The following is a 27,663-nucleotide window of genomic DNA, read 5'->3' as shown; positions in this document are numbered from 1 at the left end:
GCATTTTCCAGCATGTTATGGCTTCAATCTTGGCTGGGTCTGGTGATACTCCAGCATCTGACACAATGTGGCCCACATAACGAACTTGTGACTGGCAAAACTGACACTTGTCAATCGAGACTTTCAGGCCACACTCCTGCAGACGGTCCAGGACTTTTAATAGCCTCTTCGTGCTCTTCTGGTGTGCGTCCGAATACGATGATGTCATCGAGGTAGACTATTACCTGGAGGAGGTGCATGTCACCAACGGCTTTCTCCATTAGCCGCTGGAATGTGGCTGGAGCTCCAGTAATCCTTGCGGCATCCGTTCAAACTGAAAGAAACCAAGAGGGCATATAAATGCTGTCTTCTCTTTATCTTCGTCCGCCATGGCTATTTGATAATATCCGCTGCGGAGGTCCAGCACGGAGAACCACTTACTACCCGCCAAACAGTCCAGGGCATCATCAATGCGCGGCGTAGTGTACTGATCAGGGACTGTACGAGTGTTTAGAGTGCGGTAGTCAATGCACATCCTGATTGCCCCACTCTTCTTGCGGGCAACTACTATGGCGATGCATAAGGACTCCTGGACTCCTTGATGATTCCTGCTGCTAACAGTTCTTTAATGTGGCGGCGGACATCCTCAATGTCCGCAGGTGCAATGCGCCTAGAGCGCTCTCTGAATGGTTTGTTGTCTCGCAGTCTGATGTGATGCTCGACACGCAGGCTAACCCAACGTCCCACTCACTGGTGGAGAACACATCCCCTCTTTCAGACAACTTCTGACGCAGTCTATGTTCCCAGGCCTCAGGAATAGATGACTCGCGAAATCAAACAACATTGGGTCTATTTGTTTGGAGCTGTTGTGGCATTGGAAGGCACTGTGAGCGTGTCAGTGGGATACACATGGCGACTACAGTTCCTGCAGGATAGAAATATCCTTAGATGTTTCATTATGAATCAGGACCTGGATATTTTTACCATCTACTGCTGAAGATGGAAGTACTAAAGGAGTTATGAATGTTCCAGCTGGAAGACTGTCTTCCTCAGGGAATCTACCACAAAGATCTCTTTTCCCAGAGGCTTTTCAGTCACCATTTTACAGAGAGCACATACTTCTCCCCGTGATGGAACTACACAGTTACCAGGTCCTGTCCAACAAACCTTTCCTTCGGGCTTGTCAAGAGGAGTTTTCGTCTCTTGCTTCCGAGTCAGATGGATTGCAGGGTGTTTGCTTTGGATTCTCAAAACATGTGCAGCACTAGATCCTTCAGTATCATGACTGAAAGCTGTGAGACGTTTGAAGAAACTGGCATTAGTACCAATTATAACTGGCACTTGGGGAGGACCTTGAGGATCAGGGCATACGAGGGCCAGAATGGACAGTGACTCTTCCACTCCAGTTACAGAAACAGGGAAAGTGACATCGACAACTATATACCCCTTGTATGGGTAATTGGATGAGCTGAGGCCCCATATTGACAATCCAGTCAGGGGGTGAATGGGCACATCAGCGAGATTCCTGGAAAACCAGCTGTCAAACACGATCGTCACCTGTGATCCGGTATCTAACAGGGCTTGACATACATGTCCATTAAGCTTCACTTCCACAGTAGATGCCGGTCCAACTAGGCCTTTGGGAAGACTGCTGGACTCACTGATGTCTGTCTGACTCTTTTTGGAGAAACAGGCTTGGTTCTGGGCTTTTCTGCGGTTGTCGCTAGTCTCATACTTCTCACTCTTTGCTTGTGCAGAGAAGCGAATGAGCTTTTGAATTACTTGATCAGAATTTGGTGGAGCTTGACATTTTGTCGCAGTATGTCCGTCCTCCCCACATCTGTAGCAGAAATAATCATCTCTTGTTCTTGTTACTTTGCCTTTCAGGGACATGTACGAAGTGGAAGGTTTTGGCTGCCTCTCGGGAACTTGATGTGAGAGGTGAGTAGAGCTAACACTCATAATGGTCAACTGCTGCTGCAAATTTTCGATCTGTTTTCTTAACTCTTGGACTTTAGCATTGTCAGTTGTTTCATTCTTTATCTGTTTTTCTTTTGGTTTAATTACAAGGGATGAAGTAGACACTGTTTTGGACTCACCTCCACATATCTGTGTTCTTAACTCTTGAATCTCAGCCTTGAGTTCTTGGATGACAGAGTGCGGGTTCTCTCTTCTTCATGAAAATGTATAGCTTTGGCTTTAACAGACATCCTGTGGCGAGATGCCTCACTCTCCTCTGCCTCCCGTATCTCCTTCAGTAGACTAAGAAAAGAAGGTGGGTGATTTTTCTTTCTCTTAGCCGTAGCTGGAGCAACATCATGTCGGAATTCACGGCCCCTCGAACTAACTGTTCAATTCGTACTTTATCCACTAGTCCTGGAGTTAATCCACCACGTTCTACAACTTTGTTGAGCATCTTTTCTATCCTTCGCAGGAATTCAGAGAGGGTCTCTCCAGTGTTCTGACGCATGAGACGAAACTTGAAATACAAGTCCTCACCAGACTCGGAGGTGCCGAATGTGCTCTCTAATGCTTTCAAGTACTGCAGGGCACTCGCCTCAGGATCTGAAAACCGGACAGCTCTTATGATCTCCAGAGCAGGTCCCTTCAGGCTTTCTACAATTCAATGCGTCGTTTTTCTTTTCAGAGCACTCACTCCGTTATCATAAGCCTTGCTTGTTCAATCCAGGTTTCCATATTCTCCTCTCCTGGGGGTAGGAACTATGGCTGAAAACGTGTGCAGGCGTCGGTATGCATTGGCATCACTGGGTTGCTTTACAGTCTTTTCCAGGACCTCACCCATGGCACGTATGATGGACTCAGGGAACTGTCAGTTGTGCTGCGGGAGTAAACAAAGTTTGTACGTCACTGAGTGATTTACCTTCTTTCATCAGGAACTTAGCAAGTTTCTCAGTAAAATCTCCAGAGGCAGTGTCAGGTACGGATTCTCTTGGTTGGACTGCTGTGATGGTCCATGGCTCTTTATTTTCTCCAGGTGACACTTCTGGAGGTAGGTGTGTGGTGTCAATGGCTTGTCTGCACTCACACAACGCAAAGACAAATCGTGAGGTAGGTCCTTCTCTTGTGTCTCTGACACGAACTCTTCCTAGGGCTTTTATGGTTTCCAAAGTCTCTTCCATCTTAGCCACTTCTGTGTGTACAGGTACATTAATCAACATTAAAGCATGACCCTCATCAACACCAACATCTTTGCACCAGCTGATTAACTCTGCTTGCAGGTAGGGGTCTTTTCTCAGAGCCATGATGACTGTTTATTCACTTCTCGAGTTACTTAAAATGAGGTGGCAAGATGTGCTTGAGCTTGGCTGGTCTGACCTGTCTTTTTCTTTCAGGAATTCTTCAGTGACTTACCAGAGGGGATCCCGGACGAGGCCCCAATTTATGTAGCGCCCCCTACCTCCTTTTATAATGGCTTAGTAAGGAGCAGCACCAGGTTCAATAAACTAATGCCTAAGAGATGGTGTATTAAAAAGGCCCCTCTGATGTCACTGAACTATATACTTTTCTTTTAGACAGTTAATCAGAATAAAATATATACTCACAGTTTGACTGATCAAGAATAAACCCTTTAGAATAAATAAAACACTTGAAGTAGTAGAAAATAAACAGAATTTAATTCCAGTAAATTGAAAGAGTTAGAAATAGATTAACTTTCAAGTAGAATTAAACAGTAATACTATAATACTATCAAGTGGTATTCACACCACCAAGATGATCTCAAATTGGATACAAAGTTACCCCCAGAAAGGGAAATGTCACAAATGACTGGATAAGGGAAGTGAGCTCCGTATCAAATACACTTTGAGTTAACTGAGATAATCAACCCACTAGTAATAAAATGTATACTGCAATGTGATTTTTGTGTAAAAATAACACTATGAATACTCACAAACCTAAAGCGCGCTGAATAACTTTGTATGAATTGATAATAAACACCGTGGGCCCACACGCACACACACACACTCTTATAACCCACACCGAAGCAGGCCTGAATCGTCGCTGGGTAATGTAGTGGCCGTGGAAACAGAAAAACTGGCCTCTTCACTCTCTCTTGAGCAGCAAACAAATGAAAATCAGTGTACCTGGATTCCTTTTTGAACTGTGGTACGATCGCGGAAACTCCCTGGTAGGCCTCCTGCAGATCCTCGTACTGCGCCGTCCCCGGTGGCCGATGTGGGTCACACTCCAACGCAGCCAGAGGAACCCCAGACCTCGCGGTGATCTGGAGCGCTATCTGGTTTCCTTCGGGACAATTACACGACGAAACGTCCAAAATCTCAGTCCTTCTGTCCTCGTTTCAAAGTTATTATCAAAAAACGCGCTTTAAACACCGTCTGTCTCAGCCCTCAAAAGCGAGTGGAATGACGTGACCGCCGTAATGAAAAAACGAACATGGAATATACGAACATAAACAACACAATAACGTAAATAACTTGTGTATACACACGCACTATATACACTTAAAAGTATTAATTGGATGATTTATCAATTAATTTACTGTATTTCCTCCAGTATTTTCAGCTCAAATCTCTCCGATCAGTTCTATATTTTGCGGCACATCTCTTCTCTCCCTCATTAACCACTCACATCCCTTATTTTACCCGAGAGGGCGGGACTTAACACATACTACCCAATGAAAATAAAATTCATCCTAACATGTAGGGCAAAAGCAAGTTTCTTCACCTGTGCACCCCAATCAATGTTAATACCAAACCTGGCATTCTTAAAGACACAAGCACTCATATTTTGTGACTCAGTATAAACAAATGTTAGACTCATTAATATTTCAGTTCTGAATGAGACTGAATGAAACAAACTCTAAATGAAGAAACGTCAACCCACAACACTCCAGAATTATATTCTAGTGGGTTACAGATATATAAAGTAAGTTAGATCTGGAGTTGATGCTGCACTGTAATAACAGTGTACTTACACGGTGTACAACTCCTCAGGAACTCACGTAACATTCTGTACACCAACCACAAATTATGTAAAGCCTAACTTACCACTGCTGTGTAACATCAGAGTAATTACATGGTAAATCCATAGGAATTGTCTAATTAATATAAAGTGTAACACGTCCTTTACCAAAGAGTGCCGTTAGTTCTCTTACACATTTGTACTTTCATTACCAAAAAATGCTTTTATCAATGTCCTGTTACACATTTGCTTGAGTTTTGTGACATGTGTAGTTACACAAACAGTAGAGCTGTGGATACTATTTGCCAATGTGGTTACATATGTTCACATATAGTTAATATAATTAAAGTATTCTATTTTAATTTTTTCAATACCCTCCAACACTAGCATTCTTCATTCTTTGCTATCTTTTTTATTTATTATATAAAAACTTACTCGGTACTGCTGTAACCAAGACTTGTCCCACCACTTATATAACCTTAAAATTTATCGGTTTTGATTGCTTCTTTTGTCCTCATTTGTGATTTGCTTTGGAAAAACTCGTCTGCTAATATTACTAAATGTAACATTATAAAATTGTTTGCAGACCGAAGTCTTGAAACTTTTCCTCAAATTGAGCAGCAGGCGCGCAAAGGCGCGAGTAAAACTCCACATGACTTTCTTTGTTTTGACTGAGAACAAAGTAGCAGCCAAACTCAAACTGTCATTGTGCGTGAGGGAAAATGTCCTACACATGAAGAACGGAGGACACCGAGATGGTGGCCACCGGATGGGCAGTTCAGCGTCTGGTGACGCCGGTATCCCAGCTCTCTTCACAGATCCAACGACTGAGACTTCCCACTGTGCCGCCCGCTCCACGGATGCCCACATGAACTGTGTCAGAATGACCATGGCCTGAACTTCGCCTACCAACTCCTGAAAGGTATGGCGGGGAACCTAATATGCGCAGGCCTTTTCTGACAAAATGTTCCATGTTCTTTTCTCTACAGCCACAAATGTTCGCTACTGAAGAGTCTACAGGGCTCATTAACGTCAATCAAATAACAAGGCGTGGTTTACATTCAGAAGCGTGGAGCATCGGTTTTAGCGGTGAAAGAGTCAGTTGAGTAACGAAAACGTTTTATTTATTATCTATTTTAGTAGAGAAACGGTAGAAGACCGACAGTGATGCACACTACTCAACCTTTTCCTCGAATATGCCCGTTTGGAATTAAAAAAATATGGTAGGCTATAATTTCATGTGAAAATATTTTCCCATCTCCTTGTTACAAAACAAGAAACGTACATTCGGCATTAAGTAGACATATACAAGTAATAGCGCATGTGCATATTTGAAAATATTGTTTGCAAATCGATACACCGGCAAATCGCCATCGTACGCGCCCACGTGATCTGCGATCGAAATCAGTCGAGGACTCCCTGCTGTTTCTATGGCAACGGTGGAACTATTAGAACTACTAGTGACGTGGCTAAAAGAGCAGTAATTAGACATACTTGCAGAATCTCTTCACTTCGATGGTTTTCTGAGCAGAAAGTCTACTATATAGACCGTTCAAAAAGTTTATATTCGGCGTGTTGGTCCATACAGTTTACAGAGTCAAAATCTGTACTCACAGTGTGTTTCACACGCAATTTGATAACTCTACATCTGACATCAAAACTTAATCAAAAAACTAGAAGTCATCATGTCTTCAGAACTGAGAGAAGTGCTTGTGGATGTTTATGTCAACGGCATCTTCTACTGCAGTGACAGTGTCTGGGCATCAGATGACCAAGATGTGGAGTCGGATATTACCAGTGCCATCTATAACCATTTCAGTCCCACAGTTCATGTGCAACTGGATGAGGTCTTCATTGAGGAGAAAGACGTGCAGCTGGAAGAAGTCTTCATTGAGGAGAAAGGCGTGCAGCTGGAGGTTGATATCAGTGATGCCAGCTCAGAGTCGGTGCCACTGGTGTCTGAAGGACCGATCGATCCAGTGGGGCCTTCCGAAGAGGGAAGCGTCAGTGAGACTGATCAGGATAACATGGACGGTTCTCCTGAAACTTCTGAGGAGAGCATCCCAACAGGTAAATGTCAACAGATCGGCTGAAATGCAACATTGCAATGAGGCGCAAATAAAAATATGTACTGTTTTTGTGACAGCACGTTAATTAGTTATTTTTAATCTGTGGTTACACTGTTTATAATTACAAAGTGTTCTTTTCCAGAATTTGCCAAAGTGAGGAAGGCAATCAGTGAGTTCTTCCGAACTGGGATTTTGCCACAGTCTGAGATTGATGCGGTTGTTTCAGTGGTTGTGTGAGGAGCCAGGAAGCAGCAGTAAGATTGTTCAGAGTGGCATGGATGCCTTATCTGAAATCTCAGAAGAGGACATCCCAATAGGTATATCAGTAGTGCAGTTGAAATTCAACATTTTGTAAAAAAAAAAAAAAAAAAGTGAAATAAAATAAAAATAGGTAAAGTCTGCATAGGGAATATTTTTTACCCAAGCAACAGTATATGTGACCACAATTTAATTATCCATGTTTACTGTGTGGTAAAACGTGTTTCTAATAAAATATTGTTTTTCTTCTTTTTAGACTTTGTTAAAGTGAGGAAGACCATTAGTGAGTTCTTCCGGACTGGGATCTCATTACAGCCCAAGAGTGACCCAGCTGTTTCTGAGCCACTACGTAAAGTAGCAGGAAGCAGCAGTGGGATCGGTAAGGGTAGAGTGGGTGCTTCATCTCAAATGTCTGAGGAGAACATCCCAACAGGTAAATATCAACAGAGCAGTTAAAATACAGCATTACACTGAGCTGCAAATACAAATGTCTGATACAAGGTAAGCCAAATCTACATATTTTTGGACACATAATATCGCTGAGCCACAGTAAAAGTGACCACACTTTACATGTTTAATATGTGGATCGAAGAAGTTTCTTATATTGTTATTCTTTGTCTTTTAGAATATGCCAAAGTCAGGAAGACAATTAGTGTGTTCTTCCATAAGCGTTGTGATCTCTCAGCACAGCCGGATCCGGATTCAGAGTCACTGTGTGTCCCGAATGAAAGCTCTCACGAATCAACATCTGAGCCTCTGGAACATGAACCAGATCATTTTGATCTTGAGGAATGGTCCATTGTGAGCAGCTCTGAACTGGAACCTGCATGCTCAGAAGGTTTGGTGGTTGACTTCAGCGTTGCCATCTCGAGCCGAGGAGCCCAGTTCTGGTGCCTGAACACCTGACTGATCCAGAAGGGCCTTCAGCAGAAGTGTCAGGAGCAGCAGCGGGAATGATCAGGGGTGGCAATGATGCTTCTCCTGAAACCCCGAGGAGTACATCCCAACAGGTGAATGTCAACAGAGCGTTTGAGTTGCAACATTTCAATTACATGCAAGTCAGACAAATTATTTGTGTTCTAATTTCATATTGTTATCTTCTTTTTCAGAATATGTCAAAGTTAGGAAGATCAACAAAATTAGTCAGTTCTTCCAAAAGCTCTTTGGGATCTCAGCACAGCCTCAGAAGGATCCAGCTCTGCCAGAGCCTCTGTGTATCCCAGAAGCAAGCGTTCCCAAACAAGAACCTCAAGCGACAGAGCATTCAGTCTTAGAGAACTATATTCCTCTAAACATTTCCCAATTGAAAACTCTTTTGGAGGAAGGTAAACTGTCCGAGACGCCTGTCACTGAGGTCTGGCCCAACATCTTCTTGGGGAATGAGTAAGTCTGCAACTTATAGATTAATATGTGATGAAGCAATAATGTAATGCAGGAGCATGGAGTTAAACACAATTCTGTTTTTAAAATGTAAGTCCTCTTTACTGAAAGACTAATCTAGATTGTTGTGTTCTTGTTCAGAGAAACAGCAAGAGACCGAAGCAAACTCAAGGAGATGGGTATTACCTGTCAGGACTGGGACTACAACCCGGGTCTCTGGCAGGAGAGTCTTATGTTCTACCTCTGAGCCACAGAAGACAGTTGAACCCAATAGTGAGACGCGTTCTTGGATTAACTCAGCCAAGTTTAATGAGAAAAAAGGCAATGGGAACAAAAAAATCCCTTTTCTTAGAGAAGGTCAAAAATAATAATCATCAGTCCAAAAAAGCAAAAACATCTCCAACATTCAGGGAGAATAACCAAGCTTAATTTAACATAGAAACAAAAGATTTGTCAAGAAACGTTCTAGAGCAGACTCACAACAGGACTGGCTAAGGAACATCAATATCCAAGCAAAGAACTCCAAAGAAAGTCCTCTGTTTAAATACATAGGCTAAAACAAGGCACATGTGAAAGCAGTTGCACTGATTAGAAACGAAATGCAGACATGAGGCTCTATAGGGACATCTAGTGGCCAAAATAAAGCATCTCAAGCAAAAGCTCTGACAGGACCCCTCCTCTAGGAACGACTCCTGGCGTTCCATCCAGGATGACTGGGCTTATGAGCATGAAATTCTCGAATTAGATTTGGGTCCAAGATGTCTTTGGCAGGAACCCAGGAGCGCTCCTCAGGACCATAGCCTTCCCAGTCCACAAGATACTGCCGGGACCCACGTACACTGACGGACGCCCAGTATTCTGTGGACTGTGTAAGCTGGCTGACCACCAATGATACGAGGAGAGGGAGGTTTACCTGTGGCAAGAAAAGGAGATGACAAAACAGGCTTTAACAGAGAGACATGAAAGGTCGGATTAATCTTTAAAGATTTAGGCAAGTATAAACGATAAGTCACTGGATTAACTTTCCTGGCAATCTTGAAGGGGCCAATGAACCTCTGGGAAAGTTTACGGACTCTAGCCGTAAGGGAATGTTCTTTGTGGAGAGCCAAACTCTTTGACCCGGGCGCAGATTGGGGCAGGTCTGCGTCTGCGATTAGCCTGGTGCTGGTACTGTTGACAAACCTTAAGGAGCTTAGCTCGGGCCTTTTTCCATGTCTGGCGGCAGCGTTTAGCAAATTGTTGGGCAGAAGGAACTGCAACCTCCACCTCCTGCTCAGGGAATAGTGAAGGTGTACCCAAACTGGCACTCAAAAGGGACATGCCTGTAGCAGAGGAGCGGAGGGTATTGTGTGCATATTCAGCCCACATAATGAAGGAAGACCAGGAGGATGGGTTGTTAGCTGCCATACACCTCAGTGTAGTCTCAAGATCTTGGTTAATTCTCTCAGTTTGCCCATTGGACTCTGGATGAAACCCAGAGGAAAGACTCACTGTAGCCCCCAGAGACTGACAAAATGCCCGCCAGAATCTGGAAGAAAATTGGGGTCCCGGTCAGAGACAATGTCTTGTGGAATGCCAAAGACCGAAAGACATGGTTTATAATTAGTTCGGCAGTCTCTTTTGCAGTAGGTAGTTTAGGCAGAGGGACAAATCGGGCCGCCTTGGAGAACCTATCAACTATGACCATAATAGTGGTGTTGCCTTTTGATAGAGGAAGTCCGGTGATGAAGTCTATGGAAAGATGAGACCAAGGTCTATGAGGTATGGTGAGGGGGTGCAATAGCCCCTGAGGAGACTGGTGAGACACCTTACTTTGGTTGCATGTGGGACAGGCATTTACAAATGCAGTCACATCCTCCTTGATAGTTGGCCACCAAAACCGTCTCAGGAGAAATTCGAGAGTACGGGAAGTGCCAGGATGGCACGTGAGACGGAGGAGTGTCCCCACTGGAGGACCTGGGAGCGGGCAGCTTTGGGGACAAACATACAGCGAGTTGGCCCACCACCTGGGTCAGGTTCTTGGGCTTGGGCTTGTTTTACCGCTTTTTCCAAATCCCACCTGATAGGAGCAATTATCCTGGAACTGGGGATTATTGACGCAATAGAATCCTCCTGAGGGATTTTACATATACTCAGGACAGCGCATCAGGTTTAAGGTTCTTAGAACCTGGACGGTAGGATAAGATGAATTGGAATCTGTTGAAAAATAAGGACCAGCGTGCCTGGCGGGATTGAGTCGTTTTGCCTGCTGAATATACTCCAGATTTTTGTGGTCGGTGAGTACTTGGAATGGGTGTTTAGCCCCCTCAAGCCAATGCCTCCACTCTTCCAGCGCTAGCTTAACAGCCAGTAACTCCCGATCCCTACATGATAGTTCCTCTCAGTCGACGTAAGGCGGTGGGAAAGGAATGCACAAGGATGCAGCTTGTTGTCCTCCTCCCTTTGGGACAACACTGCTCCAACTCCTACATCTGAAGCATCGACTTCCACAATAAAGGGTTTATCTGGGTTAGGAGAATGAGAATAGGTGCAGAGGTAAAATGGCTCTTTAATTTCCCAAACGCCAACTCGGCTTCAGATCCCCAGCGAAAACCGGTTGTGTTCCCTTGGTTAGGGCAGACAAAGGAGCCGCCACAGTACTGAAGTTCTGAATGAACTTAATGATAAAAATTGGCAAAGCCAAGGAAACGCTGTACCTCTTTTACTGATGAGGGGAGGGCCAGTCCACGACAGCTTGAACCTTTGAGGATCCATTTGTACCTCTCCAGGCTTGATGATGAACCCCAGGAAGTGCGCTGGTCACGTGGAATGCGCACTTCTCCGGTTTAACATAAAGATTGTTATCAAGAAGCCGCCTGAGGACCTTACTCACATGTCTTACATGCTCTTGGGGGAACTCGAGAAGATGAGGATATCATCTAAATAAACAAACACAAACTGGTTGAGCATGTCGCGGAGAACATCATTGATAAGAGCTTGAAACACTGCAGGGGCATTAGTGAGACCAAAGGGCATAACTAAATACTCATAGTGCCCGTGGGCGTGTTGAATGCGGTCTTCCATTCATCTCCTTGTCTGATGCGCACAAGATGATAGGCATTGCGCAAGTCAAGCTTAGTGAAGATGGAAGCTTCTTGCAGTATTTCGAAGGCAGTAACCATTAGTGGCAAGTGTAGCGGTTTGAATAGTTATCTTGTTAAGACCCTGTAATCAATACATGGCGAAGTCCACCATCCTTCTTCCCAACGAAGAAAACCCAGCTCCGGCAGGGGAAGTGGATGGTCGGATGATACCAGCTGCAAGGGCTTCGTTAATATATTGATCCATAGCAGTTCGTTCGGGGGGAGATAAAGAGAATATGCGACCTCTGGGAGGACAGGTTCCTGGGAGTAGCTCAATGGCGCAGTCATAGGGGCGATGAGGTGGTAAGGAGGTGGCCTTCCTCTTGCTGAATACTGCTTTGAGGTGATGGTACTGGGCAGGTACTTGAGACAGATCTAGGGGCTCTTGAGACTCGAGAATAGGTCAAGGGAGTTCTGGGCTAAGCAGGTAGTCTGACAGGTGGGACCCCAACTGAGGACTGCGCCAGTGGACCAGTCAAAGTGTGGATTGTGCTGGAGGAGCCAGGGGTGACCGAGGATAACAGGAAACTCTGGAGACTGTATGAGGTGAAAGCACACTCTCTCTTGGTGCTGGTAAACGATAAGACCAAGCAGTGAGGTGAGGTGAGTTACTTTCCCTGGAGCTAACGGTCTTCCATCCAGGGCTGTGACGGTTAGAGGGGCAGGAAGGGAATAATTAGGGATCTGGAGACTCTTGGCAAGGGAAATATCTATGAAATTCCCAGCAGCTCCTGAATCAATCAAAGCTTGGAGTTGGTGTTTCTGGTCTCCAAATGTGAGAGTGATGGGAAGGAGCAATCCAGAGTTGGAAGGTGAAGTCGTGTGGGTAACTCCCGTTACAGTCCTTCCTTGCCTGTACGGGACGGGGAGTTTCCCGAAAGCTCAGGGCAGGTGGAGCGAAAATGACCTTGTAAACCACAATAGAGGCAACAGCGATCTCTCATACGACGATCTCGTTCTGTTGGGAAAGCCTAGTCCTACCCAATTGCATGGGTTCCGAGGAATCTTGGGGTAACATTTGAGGCAAAGATGGACTAGCAGAGAATGTGTAACCAGGTGGGCGGTTCAGGCTCCTTTCCTCAGACGATTATCCAACCTAACTGCTTGATCCATAAGAGTCTCAAGATCGTGAGCAGGTTCTCTGGTAGCCAGATCATCCTTGATTGCCTCTGACAAACCATTCAGGAAACACACCATTAGGGCCTCATCATTCCAGCCGCTCCCTGCAGCAACTGTCCGAAACTGAATGGCATAATCAGCTGCACTGCCATTACCTTGTCGAAGAGTGAGAAGTTTCTTAGAGGCTTGCGGCCACTGAGGGGGTGGTCAAAGACCCGCTTGAACTCCTTTTCAAATGCCGAATAACTAGAACAGAAAGGTGTCTGGGCCTTCCAGACTGCTGTTGCCCACGAAAGAGCCTTGCCCGAAAAGGAGGGTGATAACATATGCGATCTTGGCCCGATCTGAGGGGAAGGAAGATGGTTGCAATTCAAATGAGAGAGAGCACTGAGTCAGGAAACCATCACATGCACTGGGATCACCTGAGAAACGTTGTGGTGGAGGTAGGCGAGGTTCAGTAAGGGAGTGGGCACTCGAGAATCCAGAGGGGTACAGGGGCAGCTGAAGTAGACGCCGTCGCTGAGGTAGAAGGCAAGCGGTCAAAGATCTGGCGAACAGAGGTCATGAGATCAGATAGCACTTGTGAGTGTTTAACCATCAAGGTCTCCTGCTGCAGCAACACTGATTCATGCCGTTGGACTGAGGCCTCATGCTGAGCCACTGTGGCAAGGAGTTCTTCAGGTTTAGGCGTCTCTGGGTTCATAGTGGCTTGATATTCTGTCAGGACTGGGACTAGAACCCGGGTCTCTGGCAGGAGAGTCTTATGTTCTACCTCTGAGCCACAGAAGACAGTTGAACCCAATAGTGAGACGCGTTCTTGGATTAACTCAGCCAAGTTTAATGAGAAAAAAGGCAATGGGAACAAAAAATCATGTTCATGCCTTTGTAATATTTCTCCCCTGTATTAACCTTCCCATTCAGGTCTTTCTCTTTTGGCATTTCCATCAACACCCTCAGCTTCAGGGCTCATTTCTTGAACCACTTCTCTGACGACATTGGTTTGTTTGGTTTGCCCTTGCATCCATATGTCCTTCTTCCATCACTCTACATGTGCACAAGCTCTGTTCCCTCAGTGACTGTTTGCCTTTTTCTAAAAAAACTGATAGTATATCCGAGTTGAATCCTTCTGTTGATTTCCTAACACTGTCATTCTGTCCTGATGATGTGCCAATAGCTGCTCAAATCGGAGCTTGCCTGACGTGTCTTGATGTCTGCTTTAGCTCAAACTTGCAGAGACAGAACTGATTGTGTTTTCAACAAACCTATCACTTAATCACTATTTCACCACCGAGCTAGGGACATCAACCATAACTCCTTCAAGGACATACTTTTCAACTCCTCTACTTTAGTTCTGTCCAGGCTGGACTATTGCAGTTCTCTCTCTCTTGGCAGGTCTTCTAGCTTAGTTCTGTACAATTCATCCAGAATGCCGGCTGCAAGATTAAACTTTAATGAGCCGAAAATAATGCATTTCATTGCCACTCTTCATCAATTTTACCAATAGCTGCTTACACAAAATTTAAGGCATTGATGTTTGTCAACAAAAACACCACCAGCTCTGCACACCTTTATCGTAATTTACCGTAATTATGTAATTTACATTCCGAGAGTACACATAGTGCCATCCCAGTTAGATATGAAATCTTAACTTAATCTTAATCCATGCAGGTCTTTTCCGTCTTTATTTTACCATCAAACTCTGCCATTTTCTATTCATATTCTAGTTTACAAAAACAAAAATCCCTTTTCTTAGAGAAGGTCAAAATAATAATCATCAGTCCAAAAAGGCAAAAACATCTCCAACATTCAGGAGAATAACCAAGCTTAATTTAACATAGAAACAAAAGATTTGTCAAGAAACGTTCTAGAGCAGACTCACAACAGGACTGGCTAAGGAACATCAATATCCAAGCAAAGAACCCAAAGAAAGTCCTCTGTTTAAATACATAGGCTAAAACAAGGCACATGTGAAAGCAGTTGCACTGATTAGAAACAAAATGCAGACATGAGGCTCTATAGGGACATCTAGTGGCCAAAATAAAGCATCTCAAGCAAAAGCTCTGACAATTACCCACATCTTAAATGCTGCAGCAGTGAAGAAGAAGCTGAGGGTGTTGATGGGAATGCCAAAAGAGAAAGACCTGAATGGGAAGGTTAATACAGGGGAGAAATATTACAAAGGCATGAACATCAAATATTATGGCTTGCCTACAACACACAGAGATGGTTTGAAGATGGGCATGTACTTCTCACCAGCTGCCAAATTCATCCAAGGCCCTGAGGAACCCAGAAAGTGAGATCTTTTATCAACCGTTCTGCAGTGATCAGTTTTTGAAATCAGCTTTTTTGACTATGTTTTTGTTTTTATTTCCACAGATAAGGTGCTACTTCACTGCTGTGACGCTATCAGCCACTCTCCTACACTTCTGCTGGCATATCTGATGATCCACCGTGGCATGATGTTGGAAGAATCCATCGATCATGTTATAAAGGTGCGACACATCAAGCCCTCCATGAGATCCCCTGACGCAGCTGATGTCTCTCAATGCTGAAACTCGTGGAGCAGCGAAAACAACAGCTACAGGGCAACCAGGTGGCAAAGTGCCACTAAAAACATAGAGCACATAGACTAAATACTAATACTTAATAAAATTTTGAGAAGCATTCTTTTGGTGTTCCTGATTTCTATTTTAGTGTTTAATTTGGTCCTGTGTTTATATAAAAGCTCCCTGGATGTTTATTTATTCTTATTATATACAGCATGACTACTATTAGGTACACATGTCTGTCCACTGTAAATATATGCAAAGAAAAATATGAAGAGGAAATGTGAAAATATAATGAAAAGTTTAATTTGCCACTTTACTTTACAGGTATGATTTAAATTTGATTTTGAAACTGGTAATTTAATTAATAACTTTAAAAAAATAAATATTAAAATATTATGTTGATAGAAACACATACTATATTAGATTATATATATATATATATATATATATATATATATATATATATATATATATATATATATATATATATATATATATGACTCTTACAAAAAGACATCTAATATTTGTCTCATGCTTGATATTTAATATTAAAAGTGATTGATTTGTGTCACGCACAGTGTAACATATCCACCTTTAAAATGTAGGCCTATATAAAGGTTATAAAAAATAGTTTTAGTGTAAAAATAGTTTTACTCAGAAATTTTAATTTTACATTTGATTTGAAAATGTTTTTTTATTAATAAACTGAAATGTGAAATTGTAAAGTACAAAGACTAAAACAATATTTTCTTGTATAATGTACTCCAGTAGGCTAATCTGTTTCTCAGGACCTGAACCATAGAATCATATTATAAAGCTTGTTTTGATCTTGAATATTACCCTTGTCTGTGAAACAGGGTAGATGTGGATTTTAATTAGCGTTTTGACGCAGTTCATTCAGTGAAGAAACAAGGACATCTTAGCATTCTTACCTCTCAGATAGGTTCTTCAAGGTATCTTAAAATGATCAGGGGTCCAAGTTACAACATCTAGCTACTGGAGTGCCTCAGGGCTCATTTCTTGAACCACTTCTCTGACGACATTGGTTTGTTTGGTTGCCCCTTGCATCCATATGTCCTTCTTCCATCACTCTACATGTGCACAAGCTCTGTTCCCTCAGTGACTGTTTGCCTTTTTCTAAAAAAAACTGATAGTATATCCGGAGTTGAATCCTTCTGTTGATTTCCTAACACTGTCATTCTGTCCTGATGATGTGCCAATAGCTGCTCAAATCGGAGCTTGCCTGACGTGTCTTGATGTCTGCTTTAGCTCAAACTTGCAGAGACAGAACTGATTGTGTTTTCAACAAACCTATCACTTAATCACTATTTCACCACCGAGCTAGGGACATCAACCATAACTCCTTCAAGGACATACTTTTCAACTCCTCTACTTTAGTTCTGTCCAGGCTGGACTATTGCAGTTCTCTTGGCAGGTCTTCTAGCGAGTTCTGTACAATTCATCCAGAATGCCGGCTGCAAGATTAAACTTTAATGAGCCGAAAATAATGCATTTCATTGCCACTCTTCATCAATTTTACCAATAGCTGCTTACACAAAATTTAAGGCATTGATGTTTGTCAACAAAACACCACCAGCTCTGCACACCTTTATCGTAATTTACCGTAATTGCGGTAATTTACATTCCGAGAGTACACATAGTGCCATCCCAGTTAGATATGAAATCTTAACTTAATCTTAATCCATGCAGGTCTTTTCCGTCTTTATTTTACCATCAAACTCTGCCATTTTCTATTCATATTCTAGTTTACCTACTTGTTGTAGTTTTATTTATTAAAAACAACTTGACTCTAACACTCATTTGCATTTCTATTCTGTTTTTTCCCCTTTTATTAAAAAAATAGGTCACACGTTATATTAAGTGGCCCTTACACCTGTGTACTCACCTAGGAACTACACGTGTAGGTACACATGAGACATCTACAGCTGTAATATTTCTGTAACTACTTCATGTAACAACCTTCAGAATGGCATGTGTAAGTGAAAATGTGCAACAGAACATTGGTAACAATGCTTTTTTCACTTCACTTCAACAGTGAATATTATTTTGTAACAATAATATGCATAAACGTAATTGGAACAATTTAATCTAAGGTGGATACAGGTAGGTTTATGGATATATAAAGTAAGTTAGATCTGAGTTGATGCTGCACTGTAATAACAGTGTACTTACACGGTGTACAACTCCTCAGGAACTCACGTAACATTCTGTACACCAACCACAAATTATGTAAAGCCTAACTTACCACTGCTGTGTAACATCAGAGTAATTACATGGTAAATCCATAGGAATTGTCTAATTAATATAAAGTGTAACACGTCCTTTACCAAAGAGTGCCGTTAGTTCTCTTACACATTTGTACTTTCATTACCAAAAAATGCTTTTATCAATGTCCTGTTACACATTTGCTTGAGTTTTGTGACATGTGTAGTTACACAAACAGTAGAGCTGTGGATACTATTTGCCAATGTGGTTACATATGTTCACATATAGTTAATATAATTACAGTATTCTATTTTAATTTTTTTTCAATACCCTCCAACACTAGCATTCTTCATTCTTTTGCTATCTTTTTATTTATTATATAAAACTTACTCTGGTACTGCTGTAACCAAGACTTGTCCCACCACTTATATAACCTTATATTTTATCGGTTTTGATTGCTTCTTTTGTCCTCATTTGTGATTTGCTTTGGAAAAACTCGTCTGCTAATATTACTAAATGTAACATTATAAAATTGTTTGCAGACCGAAGTCTTGAAACTTTTCCTCAAATTGAGCAGCAGGCGGCGCATAAAGGCGCAGTAAAACTCACATGACTTTCTTTGTTTTGACTGAGAACAAAAGTAGCAGCCAAACTCAAACTGTCATTGTGCGTGAGAAAATGTCCTACACATGAAGAACGGAGGACACCGAGATGGCGGCCACGGATGGGCAGTTCAGCGCCTGGTGACGCCGGTATCCCAGCTCTCTTCACAGATCCAACGACTGAGACTTCCCACTGTGCCGCCCACGCTCCGCGGATGCCCACATGAACTGTGTCAGAATGACCATGGCCTGAACTTCGCCTACCAACTCCTGAAAGGTATGGCGGGAACCTAATATGCGCAGGCCTTTTCTGACAAAATGTTCCATGTTCTTTTCTCTACAGCCACAAATGTTCGCTACTGAAGAGTCTACAGGGCTCATTAACGTCAATCAAATAACAAGGCGTGGTTTACATTCAGAAGCGTGGAGCATCGGTTTTAGCGGTGAAAGAGTCAGTTGACTAACGAAACGTTTTATTTATTATCTATTTTAGTAGAGAAACGGTAGAAGACCGACAGTGATGCACACTACTCAACCTTTTCCTCGAATATGCCCGTTTGGAATTAAAAATATGGTAGGCTATAATTTCATGGACGAAAATATTTTCCCATCTCCTTGTTACAAAACAAGAAACGTACATTCGGCATTAAGTAGACATATACAAGTAATAGCGCATGTGCATATTTGAAAATATTGTTTGCAAATCGATACACCGCAAATCGCCATCGTACGCCCACGTGATCGCGATCGAACTCGAGTCGAGGACTCCCTGCTGTTTCTATGGCAACGGTGGAACTATTAGAACTACTAGTGACGTGGCTAAAAGAGCAGTAATTAGACATACTTGCAGAATCTCTTCACTTCGATGATTTTCTGAGCAGAAAGTCTACTATATAGACCGTTCAAAAAAGTTTATATTCGGCGTGTTGGTCCATACAGTTTACAGAGTCAAAATCTGTACTCACAGTGTGTTTCACACGCAATTTGATAACTCTACATCTGACATCAAAACTTAATCAAAAAACTAGAAGTCATCATGTCTTCAGAACTGAGAGAAGTGCTTGTGGATGTTTATGTCAACGGCATCTTCTACTGCAGTGACAGTGTCTGGGCATCAGATGACCAAGATGTGGAGTCGGATATTACCAGTGCCATCTATGACCATTTCAGTCCCACAGTTCATGTGCAACTGGATGAGGTCTTCATTGAGGAGAAAGACGTGCAGCTGGAAGAAGTCTTCATTGAGGAGAAAGACGTGCAGCTGGAGGTTGATATCAGTGATGCCAGCTCAGAGTCGGTGCCACTGGTGTCTGAAGGACCGATCGATCCAGTGGGGCCTTCCGAAGAGGGAAGCGTCAGTGAGACTGATCAGGATAACATTGACGGTTCTCCTGAAACTTCTGAGGAGAGCATCCCAACAGGTAAATGTCAACAGATCGGCTGAAATGCAACATTGCAATGAGGCGCAAATAAAAATATGTACTGTTTTTGTGACAGCACGTTAATTAGTTATTTTTAATCTGTGGTTACACTGTTTATAATTACAAAGTGTTCTTTTCCAGAATTTGCCAAAGTGAGGAAGGCAATCAGTGTGAGTTCTTCCGAACTGGGATTTTGCCACAGTCTGAGATTGATGCGGTTGTTTCAGTCGTTGTGTGAGGAGTCAGGAAGCAGCAGTAAGATTGTTCAGAGTGGCATGGATGCCTTATCTGAAATCTCAGAAGAGGACATCCCAATAGGTATATCAGTAGTGCAGTTGAAATTCAACATTTTAAAAAAAAAAAAAAAAGTGAAATGAAATAAAAATAGAGTAAAGTCTGCATAGGAATAATTTTACCCAAGCAACAGTATATGTGACCACAATTTAATTATCCATGTTTACTGTGTGGTAAAACGTGTTTCTAATAAAATATTGTTTTTCTTCTTTTTTAGACTTTGTTAAAGTGAGGAAGACCATTAGTGAGTTCTTTCGGACTGGGATCTCATTACAGCCCAAGAGTGACCCAGCTGTTTCTGAGCCACTCACGTAAAGTAGCAGGAAGCAGCAGTGGGATCGGTAAGGGTAGAGGGCGCTTCATCTCAAATGTCTGAGGAGAACATCCCAACAGGTAAATATCAACAGAGCAGTTAAAATACAGCATTACACTGAGCTGCAAATACAAATGTCTGATACAAGGTAAGCCAAATCTACATATTTTGGACACATAATATCGCTGAGCCACAGTAAAAGTGACCACACTTTACATGTTTAATATGTGGATCAAGAAGTTTCTTATATTGTTATTCTTTGTCTTTAGAATATGCCAAAGTCAGGAAGACAATTAGTGCGTTCTTCCATAAGCGTTGTGATCTCTCAGCACAGCCGGATCCGGATTCAGAGTCACTGTGTGTCCCGAATGAAAGCTCTCACGAATCAACATCTGAGCCTCTGGAACATGAACCAGATCATTTTGATCTTGAGGAATGGTCCATTGTGAGCAGCTCTGAACTGGAACCTGCATGCTCAGAAGGTTTGGTGGTTGACTTCAGCGTTGCCATCTCAGAGCCGAGGAGCCCAGTTCTGGTGCCTGGAACACCTGACTGATCCAGAAGGGCCTTCAGCAGAAGTGTCAGGAGCAGCAGCGGAATGATCAGGGTGGCAATGATGCTTCTCCTGAAACCCCGAGGAGTACATCCCAACAGGTGAATGTCAACAGAGCGTTTGAGTTGCAACATTTCAATTACATGCAAGTCAGACAAATTATTTGTGTTCTAATTTCATATTGTTATCTTCTTTTTCAGAATATGTCAAAGTTAGGAAGATCAACAAAATTAGTCAGTTCTTCCAAAAGCTCTTTGGGATCTCAGCACAGCCTCAGAAGGATCCAGCTCTGCCAGAGCCTCTGTGTATCCCAGAAGCAAGCGTTCCCAAACAAGAACCTCAAGCGACAGAGCATTCAGTCTTAGAGAACTATATTCCTCTAAACATTTCCCAATTGAAAACTCTTTTGGAGGAAGGTAAACTGTCCGAGACGCCTGTCACTGAGGTCTGGCCCAACATCTTCTTGGGGAATGAGTAAGTCTGCAACTTATAGATTAATATGTGATGAAGCAATAATGTAATGCAGGAGCATGGAGTTAAACACAATTCTGTTTTTAAAATGTAAGTCCTCTTTACTGAAAGACTAATCTAGATTGTTGTGTTCTTGTTCAGAGAAACAGCAAGAGACCAAGCAAACTCAAGGAGATGGGTATTACCCACATCTTAAATGCTGCAGCAGTGAAGAAGAAGCTGAGGGTGTTGATGGGAATGCCAAAAGAGAAAGACCTGAATGGGAAGGTTAATACAGGGAGAAATATTACAAAGGCATGAACATCAAATATTGCGGCTTGCCTACAACACACAGAGATGGTTTGAAGATGGGCATGTACTTCTCACCAGCTGCCAAATTCATCCACAAGGCCTGAGAGGAACCCAGAAAGTGAGATCTTTTATCAACCGTTCTGCAGTGATCAGTTTTGGAAATCAGCTTTTTTTGACTATGTTTTTGTTTTTATTTCCACAGATAAGGTGCTACTTCACTGCTGTGACGCTATCAGCCACTCTCCTACACTTCTGCTGGCATATCTGATGATCCACCGTGGCATGATGTTGGAAGAATCCATCGATCATGTTAAAAAGGTGCGACACATCAAGCCCTCCATGAGATCCCTGAGCGCAGCTGATGTCTCTCAATGCTGAACTCGTGGAGCAGCGAAAAACAACAGCTACAGGCAACCAGGTGGCAAAGTGCCACTAAAAACATAGAGCACATAGACTAAATACTAATACTTAATAAAATTTTGAGAAGCATTCTTTTTGGTGTTCCTGATTTCTATTTTAGTGTTTAATTTGGTCCTGTGTTTATATAAAAGCTCCTGGATGTTTATTTATTCTTATTATATACAGCATGACTACTATTAGGTACACATGTCTGTCCACTGTAAATATATGCAAAGAAAAATATGAAGAGGAAATGTGAAAATATAATGAAAAGTTTAATTTGCCACTTTACTTTACAGGTATGATTTAAATTTGATTTTGAAACTGGTAATTTAATTAATAACTTTAAAAATAAATATTAAAATATTATGTTGATAGAAACACATACTATATTAGAATTATATATATATATATATATATATATATATATATGACTCTTACAAAACGACATCTAATATTTGTCTCATGCTTGATATTTAATATTAAAAGTGATTGATTTGTGTCACGCACAGTGTAACATATCCACCTTTAAAATGTAGGCCTATATAAAGGTTATAAAAATAGTTTTAGTGTAAAAAATAGTTTTACTCAGAAATTTTAATTTTACATTTGATTTGAAAATGTTTTTTTATTAATAAACTGAAATGTGAAATTGTAAAGTACAAAGACTAAAACAATATTTTCTTGTATAATGTACTCCAGTAGGCTAATCTGTTTCTCAGGACCTGAACCATAGAATCATATTATAGAGCTTGTTTTTGATCTTGAATATTACCCTTGTCTGTGAAACAGGGTAGATGTAGATTTTAATTAGCGTTTTGACGCAGTTCATTCAGTGAAGAAAAAGGACATCTTAGCATTCTTACCTCTCAGATAGGTTCTTCAAGGTATCTTAAAATGATCAGGTGTCAAGTTACAACATCTAGCTACTGGAGTGCCTCAGGGCTCATTTCTTGAACCACTTCTCTGTGACATTGGTTTGTTTGGTTTGCCCTTGCATCCATATGTCCTTCTTCCATCACTCTACATGTGCACAAGCTCTGTTCCCTCAGTGACTGTTTGCCTTTTTAAAAAAACTGATAGTATATCGCAGTTGAATCCTTCTGTTGATTTCCTAACACTGTCATTCTGTCCTGATGATGTGCCAATAGCTGCTCAAATCGGAGCTTGCCTGGCGTGTCTAGATGTCTGCTTTAGCTCAAACTTGCAGAGACAGAACTGATTGTGTTTTTTCAACAAACCTATCACTTAATCACTATTTCACCACCGAGCTAGGGACATCAACCATAACTCCTTCAAGGACATACTTTTCAACTCCTCTACTTTAGTTCTGTCCAGGCTGGACTATTGCAGTTCTCTCTTGGCAGGTCTTCTAAGCGAGTTCTGTACAATTCATCCAGAATGCCGGCTGCAAGATTAAACTTTAATGAGCTAGAAAATAATGCATTTCATTGCCACTCTTCATCAATTTACCAATAGCTGCTTACACAAAATTTAAGGCATTGATGTTTGTCAACAAAAACACCACCAGCTCTGCACACCTTTATCGTAATTTACCGTAATTGCAGTAATTTACATTCGAGAGTACACATAGTGCCATCCCAGTTAGATATGAAATCTTAACTTAATCTTAATCCATGCAGGTCTTTTCCGTCTTTATTTTACCATCAAACTCTGCCATTTTCTATTCATATTCTAGTTTACCTACTTGTTGTAGTTTTATTTATTAAAAAACAACTTGACTCTAACACTCATTTGCATTTCTATTCTGTTTTTCCCCTTTTATTAAAAAATAGGTCACACGTTATATTAAGTGGCCCTTACACCTGTGTACTCACCTAGGAACTACACGTGTAGGTACACATTAGACATCTACAGCTGTAATATTTCTGTAACTACTTCATGTAACAACCTTCAGAATGGCATGTATAAGTGAAAATGTGCAACAGAACATTGGTAACAATGCTTTTTCACTTCACTTCAACAATGAATATTATTTTGTAAACAATAATATGCATAAACGTAATTGGAACAATTTAATCTAAGGGGTGGATACAGGTAGGTTTATGGATATATAAAGTAAGTTAGATCTGGAGTTGATGCTGCACTGTAATAACAGTGTACTCACACGGTGTACAACTCCTCAGGAACTCACGTAACATTCTGTACACCAACCACAAATTATGTAAAGCCTAACTTACCACTGCTGTAACATCAAGAGTAATTACATGGTAAATCCATAGAATTGTCTAATTAATATAAAGTGTAACGTCCTTTAACAAAGAGTGCCGTTAGTTCTCTTACACATTTGTACTTTCATTACCAAAAATGCTTTTATCAATGTCCTGTTACACATTTGCTTGAGTTTTGTGACATGTGTAGTTACACAAACAGTAGAGCTGTGGATACTATTTGCCAATGTGGTTACATATGTTCACATATAGTTATTATAATTACAGTATTCTATTTTTATTTTTCAATACCCTCCAACACTAGCATTCTTCATTCTTTTGCTATCTTTTTATTTATTATATAAAAACTTACCTCGGTACTGCTGTAACCAAGACGTGTCCCACCACTTAAATAACCTTATATTTTATCGGTTTTGATTGCTTCTTTTGTCCTCATTTGTGATTTGCTTTGGAAAAACTCGTCTGCTAATATTACTAAATGTAACATTCTAAAATTGTTTGCAGACCGAAGTCTTGAAACTTTTCCTCAAATTGAGCAGCAGGCGGCGCAAAGGCGCGAGTAAAACTCCACATGACTTTCTTTGTTTTGACTGAGAACAAAAGTAGCAGCCAAACTCAAACTGTCATTGTGCGTGAGGAAAATGTCCTACACATGAAGAACGGAGGACACCGAGATGGCGGCCACCGGATGGGCAGTTCAGCGTCTGGTGACGCCGGTATCCCAGCTCTCTTCACAGATCCAACGACTGAGACTTCCCACTGTGCCGCCCGCTCCGCGGATGCCCACATGAACTGTGTCAGAATGACCATGGCCTGAACTTCGCCTACCAACTCCTGAAAGGTATGGCGGGAACCTAATATGCGCAGGCCTTTTCTGACAAAATGTTCCATGTTCTTTTCTCTACAGCCACAAATGTTCGCTACTGAAGAGTCTACAGGGCTCATTAACGTCAATCAAATAACAAGGCGTGGTTTACATTCAGAAGCGTGGAGCATCGGTTTTAGCGGTGAAAGAGTCAGTTGACTAACGAAAACGTTTTATTTATTATCTATTTTAGTAGAGAAACGGTAGAAGACCGACAGTGATGCACACTACTCAACCTTTCCTCTAATATGCCCGTTTGGAATTAAAAAATATGGTAGGCTATAATTTCATGACGAAAATATTTCCCATCTCCTTGTTACAAAACAAGAAACGTACATTCGGCATTAAGTAGACATATACAAGTAATAGCGCATGTGCATATTTGAAAATATTGTTTGCAAATCGATACACCGGCAAATCGCCATCGTATCCCACGTGACTCGCGATCGAAATCAGTCGAGGACTCCTGCTGTTTCTATGGCAACGGTGGAACTATTAGAACTACTAGTGACGTGGCTAAGAGCAGTAATTAGACATACTTGCAGAATCTCTTCACTTCATGATGGTTTTCTGAGCAGAAAGTCTACTATATAGACCGTTCAAAAAGTTTATATTCGGCGTGTTGGTCCATACAGTTTACAGAGTCAAAATCTGTACTCACAGTGTGTTTCACACATAATTTGATAACTCTACATCTGACATCAAAACTTAATCAAAAAACTAGAAGTCATCATGTCTTCAGAACTGAGAGAAGTGCTTGTGGATGTTTATGTCAACGGCATCTTCTACTGCAGTGACAGTGTCTGGGCATCAGATGACCAAGATGTGTGGAGTCGGATATTACCAGTGCCATCTATGACCATTTCAGTCCCACAGTTCATGTGCAAGCTGGATGAGGTCTTCATTGAGGAGAAAGACGTGCAGCTGGAAGAAGTCTTCATTGAGGAGAAAGGCGTGCAGCTGGAGGTTGATATCAGTGATGCCAGCTCAGAGTCGGTGCCACTGGTGTCTGAAGGACCGTCGATCCAGTGGGGCCTTCCGAAGAGGAAGCGTCAGTGAGACTGATCAGGATAACATGGACAGTTCTCCTGAAACTTCTGAGGAGAGCATCCCAACAGGTAAATGTCAACAGATCGGCTGAGAAATGCAACATTGCAATGAGGCGCAAATAAAAATATGTACTGTTTTGTGACAGCACGTTAATTAGTTATTTTTAATCTGTGGTTACACTGTTTATAATTACAAAGTGTTCTTTTCCAGAATTTGCCAAAGTGAGGAAGGCAATCAGTGAGTTCTTCCGAACTGGGATTTTGCCACAGTCTGAGATTGATGCGGTTGTTCCAGTCGTTGTGTGAGGAGTCAGGAAGCAGCAGTAAGATTGTTCAGAGTGGCATGGATGCCTTATCTGAAATCTCAGAAGAGGACATCCCAATAGGTATATCAGTAGTGCAGTTGAAATTCAGCATTTTGTAAAAAAAAAAAAAGTGAAATGAAATAAAAATAGGTAAAGTCTGCATAGGGAATAATTTTTACCCAAGCAACAGTATATGTGACCACAATTTAATTATCCATGTTTACTGTGTGGTAAACGTGTTTCTAATAAAATATTGTTTTTCTTCTTTTTAGACTTTGTTAAAGTGGGAAGACCATTAGTGAGTTCTTCCGGACTGGGATCTCATTACAGCCCAAGAGTGACCCAGCTGTTTCTGAGCCACTACGTAAAGTAGCAGGAAGCAGCAGTGGGATCAGTAAGGGTAGAGTGGGCCTTCATCTCAAATGTCTGAGAGAACATCCCAACAGGTAAATATCAAAGCAGAGCAGTTAAAATACAGCATTACACTGAGCTGCAAATACAAATGTCTGATACAAGGTAAGCCAAATCTACATATTTTTGGACACATAATATACCGCTGAGCCACAGTAAAAGTGACCACACTTTACATGTTTAATATGTGGATCGAAGAAGTTTCTTATATTGTTATTCTTTGTCTTTAGAATATGCAAAGTCAGGAGAGACAATTAGTGCGTTCTTCCATAAGCGTTGTGATCTCTCAGCACAGCCGGATCCAGTTCAGAGTCACTGTGTCCCGAATGAAAGCTCTCACGAATCAACATCTGAGCCTCTGGAACATGAACCAGATCATTTTGATCTTGAGGAATGGTCCATTGTGAGCAACTCTGAACTGGAACCTGCATGCTCAGAAGGTTTGGTGGTTGACTTCAGCGTTGCCATCTCGGAGCCGAGGAGCCCAGTTCTGGTGCCTGAACACCTGACTGATCCAGAAGGGCCTTCAGCAGAAGTGTCAGGGGAGCAGCAGCGGGAAGGAATGATCAGGGTGGCAATGATGCTTCTCCTGAAACTCCCGAGAGAGTACATCCCAACAGGTGAATGTCAACAGAGCGTTTGAGTTGCAACATTTCAATTACATGCAAGTCAGACAAATTATTTGTGTTCTAATTTCATATTGTTATCTTCTTTTTTCAGAATATGTCAAAGTTAGGAAGATCAACAAAATTAGTCAGTTCTTCCAAAAGCTCTTTGGGATCTCAGCACAGCCTCAGAAGGATCCAGCTCTGCCAGAGCCTCTGTGTATCCCAGAAGCAAGCATTCCCAAACAA

This window comes from Puntigrus tetrazona, chromosome 11 (genome assembly GCF_018831695.1).
Source record: "Puntigrus tetrazona isolate hp1 chromosome 11, ASM1883169v1, whole genome shotgun sequence".
In the NCBI taxonomy this organism is placed as follows: domain Eukaryota; kingdom Metazoa; phylum Chordata; class Actinopteri; order Cypriniformes; family Cyprinidae; genus Puntigrus; species Puntigrus tetrazona.
The sequence above is the reverse complement of the archived record's forward strand: the minus strand, read 5'-3'. Positions refer to the sequence as shown.